The sequence below is a fragment of the Puma concolor genome, chromosome B4 (assembly GCF_028749965.1).
Source record: "Puma concolor isolate L17-30 chromosome B4, mPumCon1.1.hap2, whole genome shotgun sequence".
NCBI classification, from domain to species: Eukaryota; Metazoa; Chordata; class Mammalia; order Carnivora; family Felidae; genus Puma; species Puma concolor.
Window position 1 is genome coordinate 3,719,756 of NC_141673.1, and position 21,173 is coordinate 3,740,928.

The 21,173-nt window shown below is 60.8% G+C and overlaps 1 long non-coding RNA gene across 1 annotated transcript; it reads right to left on the reverse strand.

Annotated features, from left to right (window-relative positions):
• Positions 1–4,938: 4,938 nt before the first annotated feature.
• LOC147578830 (uncharacterized) lies at positions 4,939–8,249 on the reverse strand. The gene is made up of 2 exons (XR_015253231.1): positions 6,233–8,249; positions 4,939–5,160 (listed from the first exon to the last, which is right to left on the reverse strand). It is a non-coding gene; the product is annotated as an uncharacterized LOC147578830 (long non-coding RNA).
• Between the last annotated feature and the right edge of the window lie 12,924 nt (positions 8,250–21,173).

Genomic DNA, 21,173 nt, shown 5'->3' on the forward strand with positions numbered 1-21,173 from the left:
TTTTTTTTTTTTTTTTGCTCCCTCCTGGGACCCTCAGGTCTACCCTGGTATCTGGCTATCTGGCTTTTACAGCTGAGTCCTTCCGGCTCGTCGAGGCAGCATGGATCGGAGCCCAAGTAGTGTGCAGGCCCCCCCACCCCGCCGGCTTCGGCTGCAAGCCTCCGGACAGAGCTCCCCGATGCAGGGGGTTGGCCCGATGCAGCTCTTCACCCGGCACAGGGGCCGGGACGCACAAGGCTCCCTAAATGTGCAAGAGAACAGCCAGGATGTTCTACGGGCATCTCTAGGCCTTGGTTGTCACTGAAATGAGAAAGTGGACCACAGTCCCCAGTCCTCTGCAGGGACTGACCACGTTTGCCAAATATTCCTGGTCGGCAGAAGACAGGGCAGCAAAGCAAGGGCATTATGGGGTTTGCTGTAAAGCTTCATCTAGTCACTTTAAAGAAATATCCCTTTTTAGGGGCGCCTGGGTGGCTCAGTCGGTGGAGCGTCTGACTTCGGCTCAGGTCATGATCTCACGGTTCGTGAGTTCAAGCCCCACGTCGGGCTCTGTGCTGACAGCTCGGAGCCTAGAGCCTGCTTCGGATTCTGAGTCTTCCTCTCTCTCTGCCCTTCCCCCGCTCTCACTCTGTCTCTCTCTCAAAAATGAATAAAGATTAAAAAAAAAAAATTTAAAGAAATATCCCTTTTGTCCCTGAGAGTATGTCCTTTACGCTCTTGTGTTGTTATTGAAAATGCCACCCCCCCTTTTTAAAGTTTATTTATTTATTTTGAGAGAGAGAGAGAGAGAGACCACAAGCTGGGGAGGGGCAGAGAGAAGGAGAGACAGAATTCCAAACAGGCTCCACACCATCCGCGCAGGGCCTGTTGCGGGGCTGGAACTCACGAACCGTGAGATCACGACCTGAGGCGAGGACAAGAGCCACCCCCACGTCAGTCCCCAAAGCCGTTTAAAACATTGTTGGTTTGGAAAGCCCAAAGTCCGGGGCCTGCTGGCCCAGATGGGCTCTGTTTACTGGTAAACACAGAGCATGTTGCGAAGGCCTCCTGACATCTTTCCAGTCTTTCTGTGCCCGGCTAGCTCTCTCCTCCAGATTTACTTATGGTATTTATTTGCAAGTCAACATTCTGGGCTGTGTTGGGACTTGCACGTGGAGTATACGATCCTACGTGAGGGCCTGATTTTGATCTTTGACAAATCGAGGGAACGGGGTGTGGGCGGCTGGCTGCCTTGGGAGCCCTCGGGAGTTACACCCACGTGGGGGCCTGGCTCACAAGCCATCAGGCAACCTGGGGTGGGGGGGGGGCAGCTCTGCAGGGAAAGGTTCCCTCTGCTTGGGAGCCTGGGGTGTGCAGGGCAAGGAGCTGGCTGGAGGCAGAAAGAAGGCTGAATTCCACACGTGCGTGAAGGCGATCACGGGAACAGCCTCTAGAAGGTGACGGTGGCGTGGGGCAGGACACCAGAGCAGCACCCTGGCGGGTGGGGTTTGTAGATGGCTGGTGGGAAAACCAGACCCCGGGTGGGGTGGTGAGGGGACCGTCAACTTACCCCTTCATTTCTCCACGTGGAAAGGCAGCATCTGAGCAAAGTGTTAGTGCACTGAGTCTAATTTCATGCATTTCTTTAATATTTATTTATTTTTGAGAGACAGAGGCAGAGCGTGAGCGGGGAAGGAGCAGAGAGAGAGGGAGACACAGAATCCGAGGCAGGCTCCGGGCTCCGAGCCGTCAGCACAGGGCCCGACGCGGGGCTCGAACCACGAGATGGTGATCTAGGCTGAAGCCGGACGCTTAACCGACTGAGCCACCCAGGCGCCCCTAGTGCTGAGTTTAATTTTAAAACAACCCTCCCCCACCCCAGAAAACACAATCTAGTATGGCTAAGCAGGTGCCCAGGACTGGGCTGGCGCTTTCCACACAGGACTCCTGTTTCACTGGCCGGCGACCCCCTGATTTCCCCGTGCGAGAGCAAGGCAGTCTCTGGGCTCCTGCAGACTTGCCAGAAAGTTCCCCCACACCACCTTGTTTCCCACTCTCTGGTGTGTGTGGCCTTCGGGCCCCCTGCTTCACACGAGGGAGAGCCTCCCATTAGAAACCTGGTACCTTGACTTCTGTCCTCACATGTCCGGCTCCGCCAAGGTCAAGGCCCAAACTTTCCAGATTGGCAAAGGCCCTCAGGACAAAAAGGCTGTTGCAACCTCTCTCCTTGCCTGCTGCCCCTCCCACGCCAAACTTGGCCTGGAGGTGTGCCACTATTTTGGCCACTTTTAGAGGTTTTTAACATAATTTGTAAGCACTTTAAATTTTTTTTTAATGTTTATTTTTGAGACAGAGAGAGAGAGAGAGCGCACGAGTGGGGTAGGGGCAGAGAGAGAGACACACAGAATCGGAAGCAGGCTCCAGACTCAGAGCTGTCAGCACAGAGCCCGACGCGGGGCTCGAACTCACAAATGGTGAGATCATGACCTGAGCCGAACTCGGACACTCAACTGACTGAGCCACCCAGACACCCCAGCATTTTTTAATACATTTTTTAAAACTCATTTCTAGAGAGAGAATTGATCCAAATAACCTTGCCCGCCATTGCCTCAATCATCGATGATATTTATGTATCTTTTGGTTCAGATGTTAAGCACGGGGACCTGGCTGTCCCTTATGCTGGGTGCATCCCTGCCTTGCCTGGCACGGGAGCAGTGGTCACTAATCAGGGGTTACACCTTAAGAGTGGCGTCGATCCGGAGCAAAGCAGTTCACTGCCATCCTTCCTGGACAGAAGGTCAGGTGCCCGGGCTCTCTCCTTGCTTGGCTGCCCAGTGAGGTCATCGACGACGTGCCCACTGTGCACCGGGCGCTTCGGCCTCAAGTGGGCCTGCAGGCTTGTGGTCTGCTCCCTGCTCCGAGGGTTGGCAGCCACAGAGGGGCTGAGCCATAGCCCTGAGCCGCCAGCCCGGCCCGGCTCACGTGTCCTTGCTTTTTCCACTGTGCCCACCGCTCCCCTCCTGGGCTCTGTGACCTTGGACAGCCACAACCGCCCTACGTCCGTTCCTGACTGTAAACTGAGAGGCTGGGCTGGCTGATCTCAAACGTCCCCCGCCAGCTGGGGACTCTGAGTCGTGCCTGGGGTTGTGACTGGGACATGCCCCAGGAGCCAGCTGCCAGGGCCCACGAGGGAGGCATTTTTTCCTGCCTCGCTGGGGGGGAGCAGACACATGACTATCCGGGCTGAGCGCTTGCCGTGAATTACGATCAGTGGCTCGTGCTCTGCGCTTTGGAAATGTGTTCGGGACCGACCTCCAGGCCTGGGATCATCGGAGCCTGTGGCCTGGTTGGGGAACCAGCTCCCTTTTGCTGCTGGCGCCCCCCGGGCCAAGGCAGGTCAGCGGGAAGCCACCCACCTCTGTCTTCTGCAAACAGAGTAGGAGGGCGGCTCCACGTCGTGTCCCAATCACATCCCACGGAGGGGACGCTCGCTGTGGCCTCCTACCGTCCAGCTTGCTCTTCCCGTGGGTCTCCCAGTCGCCTGCTGCTTTGGTCCAAAAATAGTGCTTCTTGTTGGAAACGGCGGAGGTGATAGATCCTGCCACAGGATGGAGGGGTTCCTGGATGGGGCATGCTCTGGGGGCACAGCGGGAACCCGGGGCTGGGTGGTCCTCACTCGGGCACCCGGGTGTTAGGGAAACAGGAGGCCGGTTCCCACCCAGACCTGGGCCTCTTTGCCCAGTCGCTCCGGCCCCCTCCGGAAGGGAACCTGAGAGGTCGGCCCGTGGCAGAGCGGGGCGGGGGTAGCTCTTGGCAGGACCCGAGGTCCAGCTGGAACTTTCTGGACTGGGGGAAAGGGCAGGACCCCCCCGTGGAATCCTCACTGGGCCCCCCGGGGCCGGGTACGGGCCCTGAAAGGAAGATTCAGCCAGCCGTGTGGGTGACACGGGGCTCACCCTGAGAGAGGCTCCCCGTCCTTAGCACCCTTTCGTTCAGGGCACCGAGGTCGTGCTGGGTCTGAGCTCCAGCGCCGGCCTCACCCCTCAGTGATTCTCTCTCCTCGCGGGGAGAACTGAGGCCGCCCTGGAGGGTCACTGCCAGAGTCAGAGGCAATGAAGACCAGCGTGGCCCAGTCAAAAGGCTCCCGGCCCTGACTCCTCCCCCAGCCGCCCGCACAGCCCTTTCACGTGGGCCCTCGTTTCTCACTTCCCTTATCCACCAGCCGCCAGGCTCTGACCCACCCTCTCACCACATCCCTGAGGGCCAGGGTCACATCCCCGCGTCTCTGCCCAGCCTCCCCACTCACAATCTGATGTGCCACACTAGCTTCTCCTTGCGCAGGGCACCACCTCTTTCAGGAAGGCCTCCCTGATCTCCTCTCTCCGGGCCCTGTTTCTCCACTGTGTTTCATCAGCCCCAGGGCCTCTGCGGATCTTCCTGGGTCCTACATGCCTGTTTCCTAGTCTATCTCCGCGAGACTGGAAGCTTCTTGGGGTTTAGGATCTTATCTGAGGTTATTAATAAAAACAAGAACAGCACAGGGGAGCCTGGGTGGCTCAGTCGGTTAAGCATCCAACTTGCTCAGGTCATGAGCTCGCGGTTCGTGAGTTCAAGCCCCGTGTCGAGCTCTGTGCTAACAGCTCAGAGCCTGGAGCCTGCTTGGGATTCTGTGTCTCCCTCTCTCCCTGCCCCTCCCCTGCCCACTCTGTCTCTCTCTCTCTCTCTCTCAGGAAATGAATAAACATTAAAAAAAAAATTTTTTTTAATGACAGTATAAAAAAATTACTTTTTTTTTTTTTTTTTTTTTTGTATTTTGCCTCCTACATGTTCAGATTTAACAAGGCCCAGCTATTTTGTGCAGGAGTCCCTCTAGCACTGCAATATTATTTTGTAATGAAATCTATCACATAGGTGTTGTGTAATTTTGCCTGTTTTTATGGTGATACATATGACATCAACTGTGTTTGAATAAACTTTTTATTTTTTTACACAGTCATTTTTTTGTTGGGGTAAAATATTCATCAGATAAAGTTTACCATTTCTAAGCGAGTGGTTCCATGGCATGAACTTCCATATCGCCGCGCAAACGTTACCACGGTCTGTCTCCTTTCCTCTTTCCCAACGGAAACTCTGTCCCCGCGAAACACTCGCTCCCCACTTCCCATTCAGGAGTTTTAGTTGCTGTAAAAGAGATTTGGGAACATTCGGTGGAATCAGAGATCCGTGGCTGAGATAGGGTCCCATCAGGGTTAACTTCCTGATGCGAAATACTGCGCTGTGGTCGTGGAGGACAGACATTCCCAAAGATTTTGTTTTCATGACTCCTTTGCGCTCTTAAAAGCTATTGAGAACCCCAAGACATTTTGCTTACGTGGGCTATCCTCGTCGAGATTTCCAAGGATTCGAATTAAAATGAAAAAAAAACCACCAAACCCCTTTAAATATTTACTAATTCATATAAAAATAAGAAGTCCTGCAAATATGAAATGTAAAACATTTTTTACACACTGATTATATTCTTCAGAGCCCCCCCAAATTGTTTAAAGCATTTTTGTAAGGCTCTTGAACGTCTGGTTTAATAGGCAGTGGCTGGGATCTCACCAGCTTCTGCGTCTTGTCTGCTGCCTTGTGTTGTTTCTGGCGATGCCTGTGAAGAAAATCTGAGCCTCACGCATGGTCGGGGAGAGAGGCGATTTAATAGTTTTTTCAGGTAAGTGTGGGTATTTGATCCTGAACCTAAATTCAGCAAATGAGTGTTTCTTTTCAATTTTTCTTTTTAAATTTTCTTGATAATTTTAGAGACAGCACGAGCAAGGGGGGTAGGGAGAGAGAGAGAGAGAGAGAGAGAGAGAGAGAGAGTGAGAATGAATCCCAAGCAGGCTCCACGCTCAAAAGGAGCCCTACACAGGACAGGGCTCAATCCCACGCCCCTGGGATCATGAGTTGAGCTGAAATCAAGAGTCGGACTCTCAGCCAACTGAGCCGTGGTTCCCCTGCTGTGGCTCCTGAATGGTGGATACGCTACCCTGGGGGGAAAGCCAGTCTGCACCCCAGAGCCCATGGGCCCACCTCCCAGAGGACTTCCCGCCACCTGGGCAGGCCCCTTGGGTGGCGCTGCATTGGCAAGACCCAGGGAGATGCCCTGGTTCAACCCGCCCTCTGACCCCCCATTATGCGGGTGAGGAGACAGTGGCCCGGGGAAGGACCGGCCAGCTGGGGAGGCCCGCCTCCTAGCTCACTGCTGTTTCCACACCTTCTGGCAAACGCCAAGTGATGTAGGTACAGGCAATGTTTCTGGAACCTCCTATGTAGCTGCGGAGGGACTGGCCGCTTGGGTCAGCGGTCAGGACACCGTCCACCTGTCCGTCACCCCTTCCTGAGGGCACCGTTTCTTGCACAGGCCCCGGTCGCATGGTGGGGGATGGGAGGGCAAGGAGGAGGTCCCCATCGCCTTGGTCCGCGTAGGGCTTTTCCTTGGATTTGACCGGTTTACAAGAAAGGCCTGGAGTGTCCTTCCGTGTCAGGTCCTCCCATGTCCTGCGATGTCAGAGGCGTGGAATGCGCACTTGTTGGATGACGAATCATCTGTTGGTCGACTGGTGGACGAGAGATAGAATCAGAATTTCTACCCCCTGGCTGTCTCAAAGCCATTTTGCTCTGTTAACATATAATGGAAGGGGTATTTATTTCAAAACAGTAACAAGAACTTGGCCCCTGCAGGCTGTGTGACCTTGCCCGGTGGGCACAGCCAGCCCCCAGCTGCGGGAGGGAAGGGCCCCTGGAGGCCAAGCCTGGCACCTGAGTGAGCTACTCCAGCTGCTTCGGCCGCTGCCCCCAGGGCAGAGCTGGGAGCTCCCCGAGGCCCAGCCTCTACCTCCTCCAACAGCAGGGGAGAAAAAGAGGGGAGGGCTGCGGGACTCTGCAGGGGGGTGGAGGTTACATGGCCCTCTCAGCTCAGGACCCCGCAAACCACCCAGGGCGTGTACATGCGTGTGTGCCTGCCTGCGTGACTGTGTGTGGTGCACGCCTGTGTGCAAACGTTCACGTCTGTGAGTATAGTCTGTGCTCGAGCACGTGCACGGATGCATCGGTGTGCCTGCAAGCCCGTGTGCGTGAGCATACGCACCTGTATGCACGTGTGTGCCCTGTCTGTGTGTGTGTGCACGTGCACGTATTTGCGTGTGGTGTGCATTCACAGCTGTGCGTGTGAGCCTATTTGTGGGCATTCACGTCTCCGTGTGTGCACACGGGTGAGTGTTTCGTTTCCTCCCTGGGGCCCCCCTGAGTGTTGTGGAAATTTGGGGGGGGTGTGCAAAGGCAGGCCCGGAGAGAGCGGCTGGCTTGGGCCTGGTCCTGCCCTTTACTCACCCACAGTCTGCTCAGATCAGAGGACCTTGGGACCTTGCACTCTGCAAAGCCATGGTCAGCCGGGTAGGATATGCTTCCCAGGAAGACGCTGCCAGCACCTTTGACCGTCTCTGTTTGCTTATTTCCATCTTGACCTCATCTTGCCTGTGTTTTTTTTGGTTTCTAGCCCATTCTAAGAGCCAGCCACAATGCTGTCCCTGGGGGACCTCCATCTTCCAGTTGCACAGGGAAGCGTCCCCACCCCTGGAGGGAGCCAGGTGCAGCTTGCTCCAGGCCTGACTTCGGGGAGATGCCCTTCCCTGGTGATCCACCTTCCCCCCGTGGCCACTGAGGTCGCTGCCTGGCGTCCTTCCCCCTGGGCCCTGGGGGGCTTGTCTTTAAGGCTCAACCATAATGCGAACAGAACAGCCATCGGTTTCCCTATCATTTGCTCCACCGGAAACAAAGACAGGATTGTAAGGGCTTGTGGGAAAGGGCAGCAGTTCGTGTGGCACAAAGCATTTATTTTTTCCTTCCCTGATCTGAGCCCTATCACCAGGCCCCTGGCTGCCTGGGAAGCTGCTGTGGGAGAAGGCTGCTCAGGTGGTGTGGGTGGCCCCTGTTGCCCCCAATGGGCCTAGGGGGCGTCTGTTCTGTTCTGGGACATCCCAGTCCTCCCACATACATGTTTGTCCTCCCTCCAGACACTGGTCTTTCTGGGCCTCCCTCTCTGTCCTCCCTCCAGACACTGGTCTCTCTGGGCCTCCTCCTCCAGCCTCCTCACTGGGTTCTGGGGTCTCGCCTCTGGCCTTAAGCACTAGCCCCTGTTGCTCTGGGCTGTGTCCTGGGCAGATCTTCTCCTCTTCCCAGTCGTGTCCCCCTCCTGATGCTCCCCAATCCCTGTCTGGCTCCACAGAACCCCTCAGGAGGGAGCCTGGCACCCCACTGCCCCGGCACACGCCCCCCCAGCTCCAGCCAGGCTCCTCACGGGTGCCTCTCTCATCACCTCCTTGCCCGGCTGAGTCACCACCTGACCCACCCCCCCCCCCGACACCGCGCTGCCCCTGCACCCCCTCCCCCCCGAAAGCACCTTTGATTCCTCACTGCTGCCTAAAGTGCTCCGCAGACGTTGGTGTTGTGCAGGAGAAAGTGCCTCTCAAGGGCTGGGGGTTTGCATGCAGGGGGCACACGGTAAGGAGGAAGGCGACCCCGAGGGGAACCAGGCCAGGGGGCAGCGCACTAAGGCTTGGTCATCCGGGCAGTGGGGAGCAGGGTCAGAAAAGTCACTCTGGGGGAGGGGGTCAACTTTCCAGGTGGAGGGGTCAGGGAGGCGACGGCATCGTGAGGACAACAGCACCAGAAGCCTGGGGCCTGCAGGAGGCTGGCAGTCACTTGGCATGGCCGGGGCAGGCTTGAGTCTTATAGAGCTGAGGTGAGGACCGTCAGGGAGCAGGGCACCCGAGGCCAGGGGCAAGTGGCAGGGAGGGCGTTGGAGACAGAGCTCTGCCAGCAAGGCCTGGGGGGAGGAGGGAGGTGGAGGGCCGGAGCGGGCTGAACCGATACATTCAGTCCCCAGCTGGCCCCAGCTGGCCCTGTGGCAGGCTGCTAGTGACTCCGTGTGCAGGCGAGGAAACTGAGGCAGAGAGGCTCAGAGCTAGGACTGGTAGAGTGGCGGCTCCCAGCACTGTGCAGCTCTCCCCCTCCAGGGAGGGAGGGGCCCCAGGGTGGGGGCCTCTGCGGGGTGTGGGGCTGGGCTGGGAGGAGGTAAGGGGGGGTAGCTCCGAGAGGGGGGCTAGGAGGGGGGAGGGGCTGAGCTGGCGCCGGGGGCCTTGTCCCTGTGAGCTCACCTGCGGCCCTTCCTTCTGTTCAGAACTTCTGATCTCCTCTCCCCCCCACGCTCGGTCACCCTCCCCATCTTGGAGGAGTCGCAGGTTAAGACACAGGTTGCAAGAACCGGAGAATTCTCGTGCTTGCTTTTGGGGGAGGTCACCGGGAGGAAGTGTCCCCCGGGTGGCCCTCCAGCAGGACCCGGGCAGTCGGAGTCTCCTCACCCCTCCCGTGCCCTTGGGATCTACACTCTGCCCACCGTTCCCACCCTGGGAGCCCTTTTTTGAAGACACAGCCTCGAGAGAGTGAGGTGTTGTTGAGACCACCTGGGCTGTGTCCTCGACTGAACCGGGTTGAAGCCTCTATATAAACCCTGATGATTCTGGCAGGCGGGTGTGGGGGGCGACACATCGCGTGGCCACTGAAGTCAAGCCTTGAGACGAAGTTCCTTTGCTTTTTAAACCCGTCACCTACAAAAAAAAAAAAAAAAAAAAAAAAGTGGAGTATCTGGGGCCCCAGCGATGGGCTGGAGCCCACACAGCAGTCCTCAGAGCCCCGTGAGACCCACGACCCAAAGCCAGGCTGGTGGAACTGCCAGGTGGGCATCCTGACAGCATCGTCCGCGGGGCAGGCCCGGGAGCGTGGCCTGGAGTCACCCCTCCGCAGGGGCCAGGCTCTAAGACACCCAGCCTCCTACCTAGCTGTCCTGCCAGGCAGCTGCCCCTTGGAGGAGGCAGAGGAGGACTCCCGGGTTCCTCTCTCCTAGATGGGGGACTTAGGGAGCCCCAGACCACCTGCCCCGCCAGCTCCCGCCCACCCTGGAGAGCTGAGGGTGTCCCCAGGCTCACTCTGAACCCGAGACCCCGGTCCAACAGCTAACGCAGCCTGGGGCTGGCTTCCCCAGAAGAGTGCAAAATCACGACCTCATGCTGTCCCAGTCCAGCCCGCTGCAGGGGGGGGAGGGTGCAGCAAGGGAGAAGAGTCCTGGCTTCCAGCCCTGGCCGGCCCTGACCTTGGCCTGGCCTTTGGACTCTCATGGCCATGCCGCCCGGACGTTGAGTGAGGCCCTCGGCCCAGTGGCTCCAGGGATGGCCGTTCCCGTAACAATCTGCCCGCATCACCTCCCCACCCCGCTGCTCCCCTGACCCTGAGCGTCTCCAGTCCCCCCAGCCAGGTGCTGGCCACCGGCCAGCCCTTGGGCAAACGGCACCACCACTACCCTATGCCCCCAGGGCTGTGTGAGGCCCAGCTCTTTCTGACACGCCCCCTCGGGCCTCCAGCCTCTGCGAGTGCCCAGGTCACCCCCCTCCCCGCCACCACAGCTCCTGTCCACGCAACACGCAGCACAGATCAGGCACCCAGAGAACGTCAATTACAAGATGAAATCCCAGGCTGGGTCTGGTTGGAGGTCAGGGGTCAGATCAAGGGGTTAAGCCCCTCTGAGGGGTGGGGAATGCTGGGTCCCTCCCTGCACACAGCTTCACAGGTGATCTGGACCGAGAGGCCAGAGCTGAGCGGGTGCACATCTCATTGTCCTGCGGGGAGGGTGGGGGGCGGTTGCAGACCACCGGCTGTCTCGGCGTCTGGATCTTACTGCTGGACGTGAGGCCTCAGGTGCCAGGCCACAGCCTAGACAGCGCCCCCTGTCCCCCAAAGGAGGCACCTTGACTTACCTTCCCAGCCTGCCTGGGGCCGGGCTGGGTGTGAAAGCATAACCCAGAAGCCCAATGAAGATGCCTCTGGCCTGGGCCTCGATCCCGCCCATTCTGGGGGCCACTTCATACCCTCAGCTCCTGTCATCGGCCCAACCTCCTGAATTGAGGCCCCGGCCCTGGCCCCGGCCCCGAGAACCACACTGATGCTGGACAGCTCCTTCCACAAGCGTCCGGGCCCTCAAGCTACGTCCCCGCGCCCGTGGGGCTTTGCCACGCTCACTGGTGTCACTGACACCCCACCCCACAGTCCCTGAAATGCAGGGAGGGCTCGGGAGCTGTCCTGCAACGACAGGCCTGGTTCTGGATTACTCTTCCCCATTTGACGCCCCCCCCCCCCCCCCCCGCCCCCGCCAACGACTTCTGTGCCTTGCAGATGTCTGTCCTGTCTTCTCAATCCCTCACGGGACCTCCACACCTCTGTCCTCCCTGCCTGGAGTTCTCTCCGTCATCTACACTGACTGTAAATCTCCTCCTGCCTGCAGCCGAACTCCCCGGGGTCTCCCCTGCCTCATCCTGCCACCTCCCTCCACCTAAGTTTCCAAGGGGCCTGCCCCAGGACCTTTGCACCTTTGCCCCTTGCTGCTCTCTCTGCCCGAAGCCTCCCTCCTGCCCCTGCTGCCTGGTGATCCCAACACACCAGAGGCTCTCAGCCTTCTAGAGGCTTCCCTGGGCCCTCGCGGAAGCGAGCCCCCGGCCTGTACTCTCCTGGTGAAATGCCGTCCCCGAAGCCTGCCAGCACCGTCAGGGACAGGATGCGGTTGGCTGATCTCGAGTCCCCTTGTGTGTAGCGTGACTTGGGAGGGCGGCTCCTTCAGAGCCAAGTCTGTTCCCAGCGTTAATGACCTCTGAGATTGGACCCCAGAGAGCATCGGGGAAGAGAATGAGGCCAGAGCGCCCCACAGCACCAGTCCTGGGGCCGGGACTGGGGAGCGTGGGGTGGGTGGCTGCTGGGCTCTGCTGAGTGCCCCGAGGTGACGCTCCCTCTAGAGGCCCGCACCTGCCTGGTGAAACCCTCACCCCCTCACCCAGCTCTCTGCCACGGCTGTCCCGGCTTCCTGTCCTGCCTTCCTGTCCACAAGGCAGCCAGAATGAACTTCCAAGACGCACACCTGGTGTCGTCACAAGCCCACTAAAAGCTTCAATTGGTCCCCGTGTTCCACAAGGACCCGAGGGTCCCCAAGGCCCTTCATGGCCTGCCCACTGGCCTTTCACCTCCAGGCCCCGTGCCTGTGGGCTACTCCCTCACCTGCGACACCACATGTGTCTATGCCCTGCTCGTTGCCCTCAGCTCTTTATCCTTAAAGACTTGGGTGAGCGGTCACATCACCTTCTCCAGGAAGCCTTCCCGACCCCCGCCTCCCTCGGCCCTTGAGTGCTTTAAGCAGCTGCCATCACCCCCAGATGTAATGCCTCCCAGATGAAGCTGTACCCTCCTGGTTCAGGCCAGACAGACGAACCCTCTTGCTCGGGAGGGTTGGGGCAGAATATGGAGGCCCACACCCAGGGGAGGGCACACCACCGGGAAGGCTGGTCTCGAGTCCACGACTTAGGACTCCTCCTGACCAGTGCGACCTCAGGGGCCGCTCCTCCCCGGGCCTCAGTTTCCCTGCCTGGGAAATGGGGGGGCCGTCTCCCAGCACAGAGACAGCAGGGCGTGGTGGATGAGACCACAGCCTGGGACCGTGGACGTGGCCCACCCCAGCTCCATCACTCACCCCTGTGTGACCTTGGGTTGACCTTGCCGAGCCTCCGTCTCCTGGCTGGGAGATGGGCAGGGCAGAAGAACCCAGAGCCTGAGACTAAGGCTCTGCCCACCGGGTCAACAGGCGGGTCGCAGGGGAGGGGTGGACGACTAGACAGGAGCCGGTGGGCACGCTTCTGGCCCCTGCCTGCCTGTCTGCCTCAGGCAGGTCCCCGATGTCTGAGCTGGCTGCCGCTGGGGGCCCTCCCACGGGGCCAGGTCCCGCCTCTGTTCCCAGGCCTGGGTAGCGGCCCAGCTGTTCCTGGGAGCGGCCCCCGCCAGACACGGGGCTTCTGCGTTGAGCACAGGGCTTGCAGGGGAATAAAGTGGAGGGGCCCGTCCTCCTCTCCCTGCAAACAATGGAGCCCCCAGGGGTGCACTTCCCAGGGGCAGGTCAGCTCCGGCCGCCGGCCGCCGAGAACCCTCTAGCTGGGACAGGCTGTGGTCAAGAATCCTGGGGCTGGCACTGGCTGGGAGTGGACAGGGTGACCATCGGGCATGAGGGCACCCGCATGGAACCTAGGGGTGTCACTTTACCCCCTGTGCCTTGGTTTCCCCAGCCCTTCACCGTCTCCACTGAGTGAGTAATTTGTCCACAAAACGCATCCGTGGCCCCGTCTAAAAGGCCCCCGTCTGGTCCGGCTGATTCCAGGATGGGGCAGTCTCTGCCGGAGGGACAGGGGAATACGGTGCTGGGGCCACGAGAAGAGAAGGGAGCCGCGACCTTCGTCCGTGGACGGAGACCCGGGCGGCTTTCCAGAGGAGGGGCGCTTGGGGCTTCCCCGCTAGCAGACCCCTGGAGCTTTATCGAGCCCCCATCGCTCTAGGCTGTGTGGCTCCTTGCTCCAGCCGAGGCCCAGAAAGGGTGAGCAACTTGCCTGAGGACACGCAGCCTCAGGGGAGAGCCATGCGAGATGATGGAGCCCGCTCTGGCCACGGCATCCCGCCGGCTCCTATAGCCTCCCGTCCGGACTTCCTGAGCGCGCATGGCGGCGGGGGTGGGGGGGGCCTGGCCAGGGGCCCCTGTTTCTCCCTCGCCCGTGAGGTGGCGGGGCAGCTGCCACCCGCCCTGGTGCCACCCCCAGGGGGAGTCTGGGCGCTGGGAGGAGGCCCCTCCGAGCCCCGTGATCAGAGCACAGGACAGCTGCATGTGCTTGGGAGGACGGGGGCACCTCGTGCTGGCCGCCAGCCCAGCCTGGGGGGGGGGGCGTGGTGGGAGAGCACCCTGGAAGCTCAGGTCCCCACTCTGTGGGGACGAGGAGGAGGGGTGGGCCACTGGGCGGGGCTCTCCTGGCAGGGCATGCGGGCAAAGGCGGGGGGCCTGGAAGGGTCAGTGTGGCCGGAGGGCACAAGACGGAATGGCAACACAGGCAGGGGACCTGTCATCGGGCAGCAGTGACTGGCAGCAAGACCGAAGGCCGTGGGGGACACGGGAGGGGGTGACCCAGCTTTCTCCTTGGAAAGTCTATTGCAGCCCTAGCCAGGGGAGAGGCTGAGGCCCGGGAGAGCGGGGCAGGCTGCTGGGGCAGGTCGAGTGGGGGTGCTTTTCGAGAGGCCCACGGGCCGGGGTCACCTGGGTGGCTCAGTCCATTAAGCATCTGACTTCTGCTCAGGTCATGTTCTCGAGGTTTGTGGGTTCGAGCCCCGCGTTGGGCTCTGGGCTGACGGCTCGGAGCCTGGAGCCCGCTTCGGATTCTGTGTCTCCCTCTCTCTCTCTGCCCCTCCCCCACTGGTGCTCTGTCTCTCTCTGTCTCTCGAAAATGAATAAATGTTAAAATAAATAAAATAAATAAATAAAAATTATTTATTTAAAAAAAAATTTTTTTTTCAACGTTTTTTTATTTATTTTTGGGACAGAGAGAGACAGAGCATGAATGGGGGAGGGGCAGAGAGAGAGGAAGACACAGAATCGGAAACAGGCTCCAGGCTCCGAGCCATCAGCCCAGAGCCTGACGCGGGGCTCGAACTCACGGACCGCGAGATCGTGACCTGGCTGAAGTCGGACGCCCAACCGACTGCGCCACCCAGGCGCCCCTAAAAATTATTTAAAAGAGAGAGAGAGAGGCCCACGGGCCGGAGTGGGGGAGGGCAGGGGGAGGGGAGGGGCAGCACGGGGGCCCGCCCATCTGTGTCACTCACAGGGTCTGCCGGGGACCCCGTGCGGGCATCCAGCCGGAAGGAGTTCTGTGCCATCTTCTCGGGGTTGGCCTCAGGTTTGGGGTAAGGGATCCCCGGCTTGACCCACTCCGGCCGGACTTGTCGCTGTGGGTCACCCTGGCACCACCCTTGGCCTCACTGTCTTCACGGGTCCAGTGGGTGCCGTCCAGCCTCGGCGGGGGTCACACGGGCTGTCCCGGGTACGGGTACCGTCTGAGCGGCAGGAGCCGCGGGAGGCAGGAAGTGCCACCAGCCGGTGCCAGGGAGGCCCCCTGGAGGCGGCAGCTGGGACTGGGAGACGAAGGAGAAGCAGGCCAAAGGACTAGAGGTGCCCGCAAGGCCAAGGGCAGGGCGGCGTGCACATTGGCTCCCAGTGGACCAGCTCCCGACTTCTTCTTCCTCATGACTGCGGGGCCTCAACCTCTCCCACAGCAACGGGACACACAGAGCTCCTGTCCACCTCTGGGCCTTGGCCCGCACCGTGCCCTCCTCTGGGGATGTGCCTCTCTTCTTCCCCTCGATGAACTCCTATTCATCCTTCAAAGCCCAACAGAAGCGTCACCTCGTTTGTCCGCCTGGCAGATGCTCGCGGAGTGCCAGCTCCGTGCTGGACACAGGGCACAAAGGAAAAGGACTGTGGCTCGGGAGCACCTCCTTACTGCAGCACGGCTCTCAGGTTGTTGCCATGGTGATCGACATCTGTACTTGTGGGTCTCGCCGTCCGGAAAGGGCTTTCCTGAGGCTCACTGGGGTGGTGCTCAGTACCGTGGCACTGAGATGTCGAATTCGGAGGCGGGGTGGGGTGGGAGAGCCAGGGGCAAGGCGGGAAGCTCTGGACCAGGGAGGGGAGCCCTGCGCCGGGCTCTGGGCACCCCAGGACCTTGTCTCCTGAGGCTGCGGCCCAGGGCATTCTGAATCCGTGAGACGCAGACTTCCTCTCGTCTGTGGGGCTGGGTGGGGCCTCACATGTGACTCGGGCCCCTGCCAGGTGACCCTTGCCAGGATGGGGGGTCACAGTCGGAGCTCACACATAGAGTAGGGCCCCAAGAAGGGCGGGTGCCAGGCAGCAGCGAGAGCCTCGGCTGGGGGGTACCCATGCTGAAGCCACCACACCGGTGCCCCGGCCCAATTTGAGGGTCAAGGCTGAACATTCTGCTGGCTCCTCTTGGGCTCGGCCCGGCCTCCCTCCCCAGAAAGGACACTCAGCCTGGGCTGGGGGGGGATGACGCCCTTGCTCCCCGCCTCAGACGGTGTGGAGTGGAGGGTGGCTGTGCCGTGTTGCCCCTCGGTCCCTGGGACTGGGCACTTGGGGAAGGTGACCTTCCGCAGCAGGTCGCTCGCCCCGTGCAGGAGGGGGCTGGGGCGGCGGGGGGGGCCCAGGTCACGCCCGGGGGGCTCAGGTGTGGACGACACAGGGCCATTGTGGTTGCAGCGCGGCCCCCTTTGGCTGAGTCACAGAATTACCTGTCGTTGACTTCTGGTCTGTGGAATGAGGCAGGCGCCTCCCCGGTGGCTGCTGGGGCCTCTCCGGGGGGGGGGGGGGGTCCCGCGCAGCCACATGTGGCCCGGGCGAAGGCACACGGCCAGTGCTCAAGCCGTCTCTCTGACCTTCTAGAAGCCACGCTGGCCCGGCCTTGAGGGCTGCTGCTTCCCTTCCAACTGTCCGGCCGGGGTGGACACAGGCCCAGCCCCCACAAGGAACTGACACCTGCGACTATTGCTTCCTGATGAATTCTGAGACCCGTCCTTGAAATGACCTTCACTTTTGGGCATGAGTGGGACCCCGGTGCCCACAGAGGGCTCCTCACCCCTTCACCGCATCAGCGTACCCACCTGGCGACCTCCACAGGCCCCCACAACATGCACATACAATCACAGCGTGTGAGGGTGGGGCTTCTCATTCCTTTTCCTACTCTGTAGCTACCAGACTCCTACTCACCCTACAAAACCCAACTCAGGACTTAGCCGTCCCAGGACGCGATCCATGAACTCTCCCCCAACACACCCCTGCTCTTTCTCCTGTGCCTCCACAGCCCCTACCCCTACTGTGCAGTCTTTGCTCATTCCAGGACCGTCTCACACCTGGAATGTATCGAAGGATCGTTTGGAGGGCAGCACCTCCGAGGCGATACCTCAAGGTGATGAACATTCTGCCCCGGCAGGTCTGGGGATGGGGCCGCCCTGGACCCCTCCCTCCGCTCCCAGCTATCCACAGTGCCCGGGGGGCCAGGGGCTTAGGGACATCTGGGTACAAGCTGGACCCTGGCCTCCAGGGCAGCTGGTGGAGGCAAGGCCAGGCGTGCCCGTGTTTGTGCAACAATGCCGAGGCCCCGGGCAGAACGTGCATCTGCTGGGCTGCGGGACCTCGGGCGGACTCCTCCCCCTGAAGATGGGGAGAAGAAAGGAACAGCCACAGAAGGTCAGATGGCACGATAGTGCCGGGCACGTATTAACAGAGGCTGGCGGTGGTGGCTGTAATGGAAGGCTCCGGTGACAGTGACCAGTGCTGCTCCCGGGAGCGAGAGACGAAGCCGAGGCCGCGAGCCAGTTGGGGGAGGACTGGGTGACGTCTGGCCCGGGAGTCGCTCCCTCTGGGGGGCAGGCCCCGTGCTGGGCAGGATGGCAGGCTGGCCTTGGCCTCCCCAGGACTGCCTCGCCCAGGTCCGGTGAGGCCGCACTGCCTGCCCACTGCCAATGGGGCCATCTCCCCTGTCACACCACCTGCCCCTCGCTGGGACCCAGGTCAGCCAGGCTAGAAGAGCCTATGGCTCCCATGCCCACGTGGACCCAGTTCCCATCTGCTGCCCACCCAGCCGTGGCCATTCCCACGCTCCCTGCCCACTTGCCACCGGTTTGTCCTGGCGAGTCTAGAACTCTGGGGGGGGGGGCGTGGGGTGGCGCTCCTTCCGGTGACCGGAAGGTGGGGTGTCCCGCCTCTCCCCGCCCCCACCAGCCACCAGAGCACCGCCCCCACCCAGGGGGTGTCGTGAGGGGAGAGGGGGCCCTGCCTCCTGTGACGGTGGCCCGGCTGATGCTGAGTCCGTCCCACGCAGCCGGGTGAGACGGGGGCCTTGGGACTGCAGGGGAATGTGCCCCCCCCCCCCAGATCCACCCGCCGACAGAGGCCAAGCACGGAAGCCACAGAGGAAGCGCTGCCCTTCTATCGGTCACTGGGTGCCACCTGGTGGTCACCTCGGACGCCACCGCGGAGGCTCGACCGGAGCCACTGCTTGTGGGACACGCGGCTGAAAGCGGGGCCGGACCCCCAAGTTCTTGTCCTCCTCATGGCGCACATGGGGAAACTGAGGCTCACGGAGGGGTCGGGAGCTCCCCGGGAGCCCTCGGGGAGGGACAGAGGCCGGCGCTCCTGATGTGACTCCGATGCCTGTTTCTGGTTGTGCGCAGAGGTCAAAGCGGCTCGAGCCCTGCAGGGATCCAAGCCCCAGAGGGACGAGTGCAGGCCACCCCCCCCAGTGGGTGCGGTGCGTGTGCTCTGGGCCCGCAGAGCCCCTGCCCTGCCGTCCCAGAAGGCTGTCGGAGCACACGGTCGGCCGGGACCCGAGAGGAAACGGGACCAGAGCTGGTCCCTGCGCCGTCCCGAGGCCCGCCTTGCCTGGCCGCCGGCCTCGCACCTGACGGTCCACGTCAGCAAGGGAACGGTGGCTGCTTTGCGTCCGCAGGGGCGAGGGGCCCGGGGGGCTCCTCTGGGGCAAAGGCCTGGCCTCCAGCCCCTGTGGGGCCCCAAGGTCAATCCCTGGAGTACCTCACATGAAGGCCATGTCCTAAACCTCACCCGCTGCGGACCTTCCCAGCCTGGCCCCTCTGTCTCAGTGGCCGTCCGCCCGTCCATCCGGAGAGGCCTGGGCCACCCAGCGAAGCCCCAGGCCCGCCCCTTCAGCGTCACTGCCCAGGGATTCTCAAACCCACGCACTTCAAGGTCACCGCAATTGTCCAGGCATCGCTGCTCTGGTCCGAGCCTGCTAGCCACCACCTCTTGGGGCCCTCTGCCTCTACAGGGCCCTCTTGGTGGCCACGGGGACATGCAGAGCTGGGCTACAGCTCGCTAGGGTGGCTCCTGTTCTAGAGGATACGCCCACTGGTGCGACTTGACCAGCCCTGTCTGAGAAACTGTGGGTTAAACTAAGTCCGAGAGGCCTGTGCCCTCCGTGCAGGCCTTGTCAGAGCCTTCCATGGGCTCATCAGTTCCAAGAGAGGATGCTGTAGGCAGCTGCTCTGGATGTATGTATCCAGGGAGCCCATTGGATCCGAGGCCTTTTCAGGGGACAGCCGGCTCCCTCCCCAGCCTGGTCCCCAGGGTCCCCAGGGGCTGCTTCCTGCCACCCACCTGCCCTACTGCCACTCCCACCAGCTTCCCTCAGAGTGCTGGGCTCCACCCCAGCAGACCATGTGCTCACTCTAATTCATTTCTTCAGCCAGTGGGTATTTATTGAGCACCAGCTGTGTGCCAGGCACCGGGCTAGATGTTGGGGATAGTGCGGGAATAAGACGCCGCGAGTCCCTGGAGCCCACAGCCTAGTGGGGGGGGGGGGGCATGCCCAGGAAGATCTAGAACATGGGGTGGGTAGTGCTGAGACAGCGGGAGCAGCCCGACGGCTGGGAGCAGGCTGGGACATCAGTTGGGCCTGGGTGTCCTCCCAGGAGCACCAACAGTTTCCCAGATGAGCATCGTTCAGGCCCCGGATGGCCCCCTCCCCCACTGGCCTGTCTCGGCCCCCCACGCTGTCCAGGGTCTGACATGTGCAACGTGGCTCCGGCTGCCACCGCCCCCTCTCCCTCTAGAGAGAGAGGCGGAGCTCAGCACCTTCCCCAGCTGCGTGGAGACTCCCCAGCCCCCCAGCCCCCGGCCCACTCTGGCCCCTCAGACCCGTCAGGGAGACCCGTCTCTGCTCAGTGACACCGGGTGGGCCCTAGGTCTCTGCCAGGGGGCCACGGTCACGATAGCAAGGCCCTGCCCTACCCCCGGACACATTCTCTCCAGGCTCCTCTGCCGGGGGGTCACCCCCATCTCCAGCTCTGCAAACTACCCAGTGCCCCCAACTCTCCCACGCTTGGGGGGGCCTCTCCCCTCCCGGAGGGAGCCTGGCCTCAGGCCAGCAGGCAGCATAAGTCCCTTGAACCCTCCCATACGGAGGGTCCCCAAGCCCCTCACAGGTCTGCTCTGGGTGTGGTTGTGCCACTGGAGGGCAGTGATGCTGAGGGCTCAGTGACAGTGAATGGGACACTACCAGCTGTGTCCCCTGGGACTCAGCGCCCTCTGGGAGCGGGACCAAGGCTGGGGTTGCCCCAGCTGTTGCTAGCAGGGGCTACCGGGTAATTGCTGGAGACCCGACTTGGTCTGAAGCACAGGCCCCACAAGCTAGAGGAGCAGAAGTGTCCCCAGGGTCCCCTCCCCTGAGTTGACCTGGAACCTGAGGCATCTGGCCCAAGAGGGGTCATCCCCTGCCACAGCCTTGGGCCCCTCCCTTAGGGAGGGGTGTGGGCAGCGCTCACGGCCTGCGCTGCCTCTCACCGCCACACCGTGTCGCTGTTGCTGTCGGGAAACGAAGACAGTGTTGCTCAGCAGCTGGGCCGGGGCTCTGGCTGAAGGGGGGCGGGAGGAGGGGAGGGAGCGGCAGGGAGGGGAAGGGGAGGGGGCCATGCGGAGGACGAGGGTGGGGATGACGGCAGGACAGGACGAGGCAGAAGGAGGCGCTCACCCTCTTGGCGGGTCCCAGCCCTGCTCCGTGGGACGGGGCGCTTTCCCTCCCTGGGTCCTTCCTTTGTAAAACACATTACAGAACATGTTGTATGACTGGGTGGTATATAATGAATATAACATCGGGACAGGTTCATTATTATAGAGGTCAGGGGTTGTATACTGCGTATTATGATATCATTCACTATACATATCGTATACATACACTGTTTTCAAAATTTCACGTGACACTGTTTGCCTTTTACAAAAGACGTCCGTTTTCTCTATAGTAGCACCTGTTTTTTCGCTAACTGAAAAGAAATCCGAACAGGAGTTCTCCTTTTACGAAAACGAGTGAGAAGGGAAGATAGCATTCAGCACTGGTTTTCACAGTGAGCCGGTATAGACACAGTGCGCGCGCTGAGCAACGGATCCGCGAACGGCCCCGCCCAGCTCCTTCCTGGGAAACGCTCAGCATCCAGCCGCCTCAGCTCTGAACCCTGTCTGTGAGCCTCTGTGCTGTATCTCGAGTGAGTTTGTGCATCCTTTAGCAAGGCGGGTCCTAAGAGTATCAGAAAGGCTAAGGGAGGTGATTTATTACGTCTGGAAACCCTCAAACATTTCCCATATAAATTAACGGTAATTGCTTCTTTGCTTTACGGCATTTTGGCTTCCGGAAGTTTTCACAGGAGCGCTCTACTTTTGGATAGTG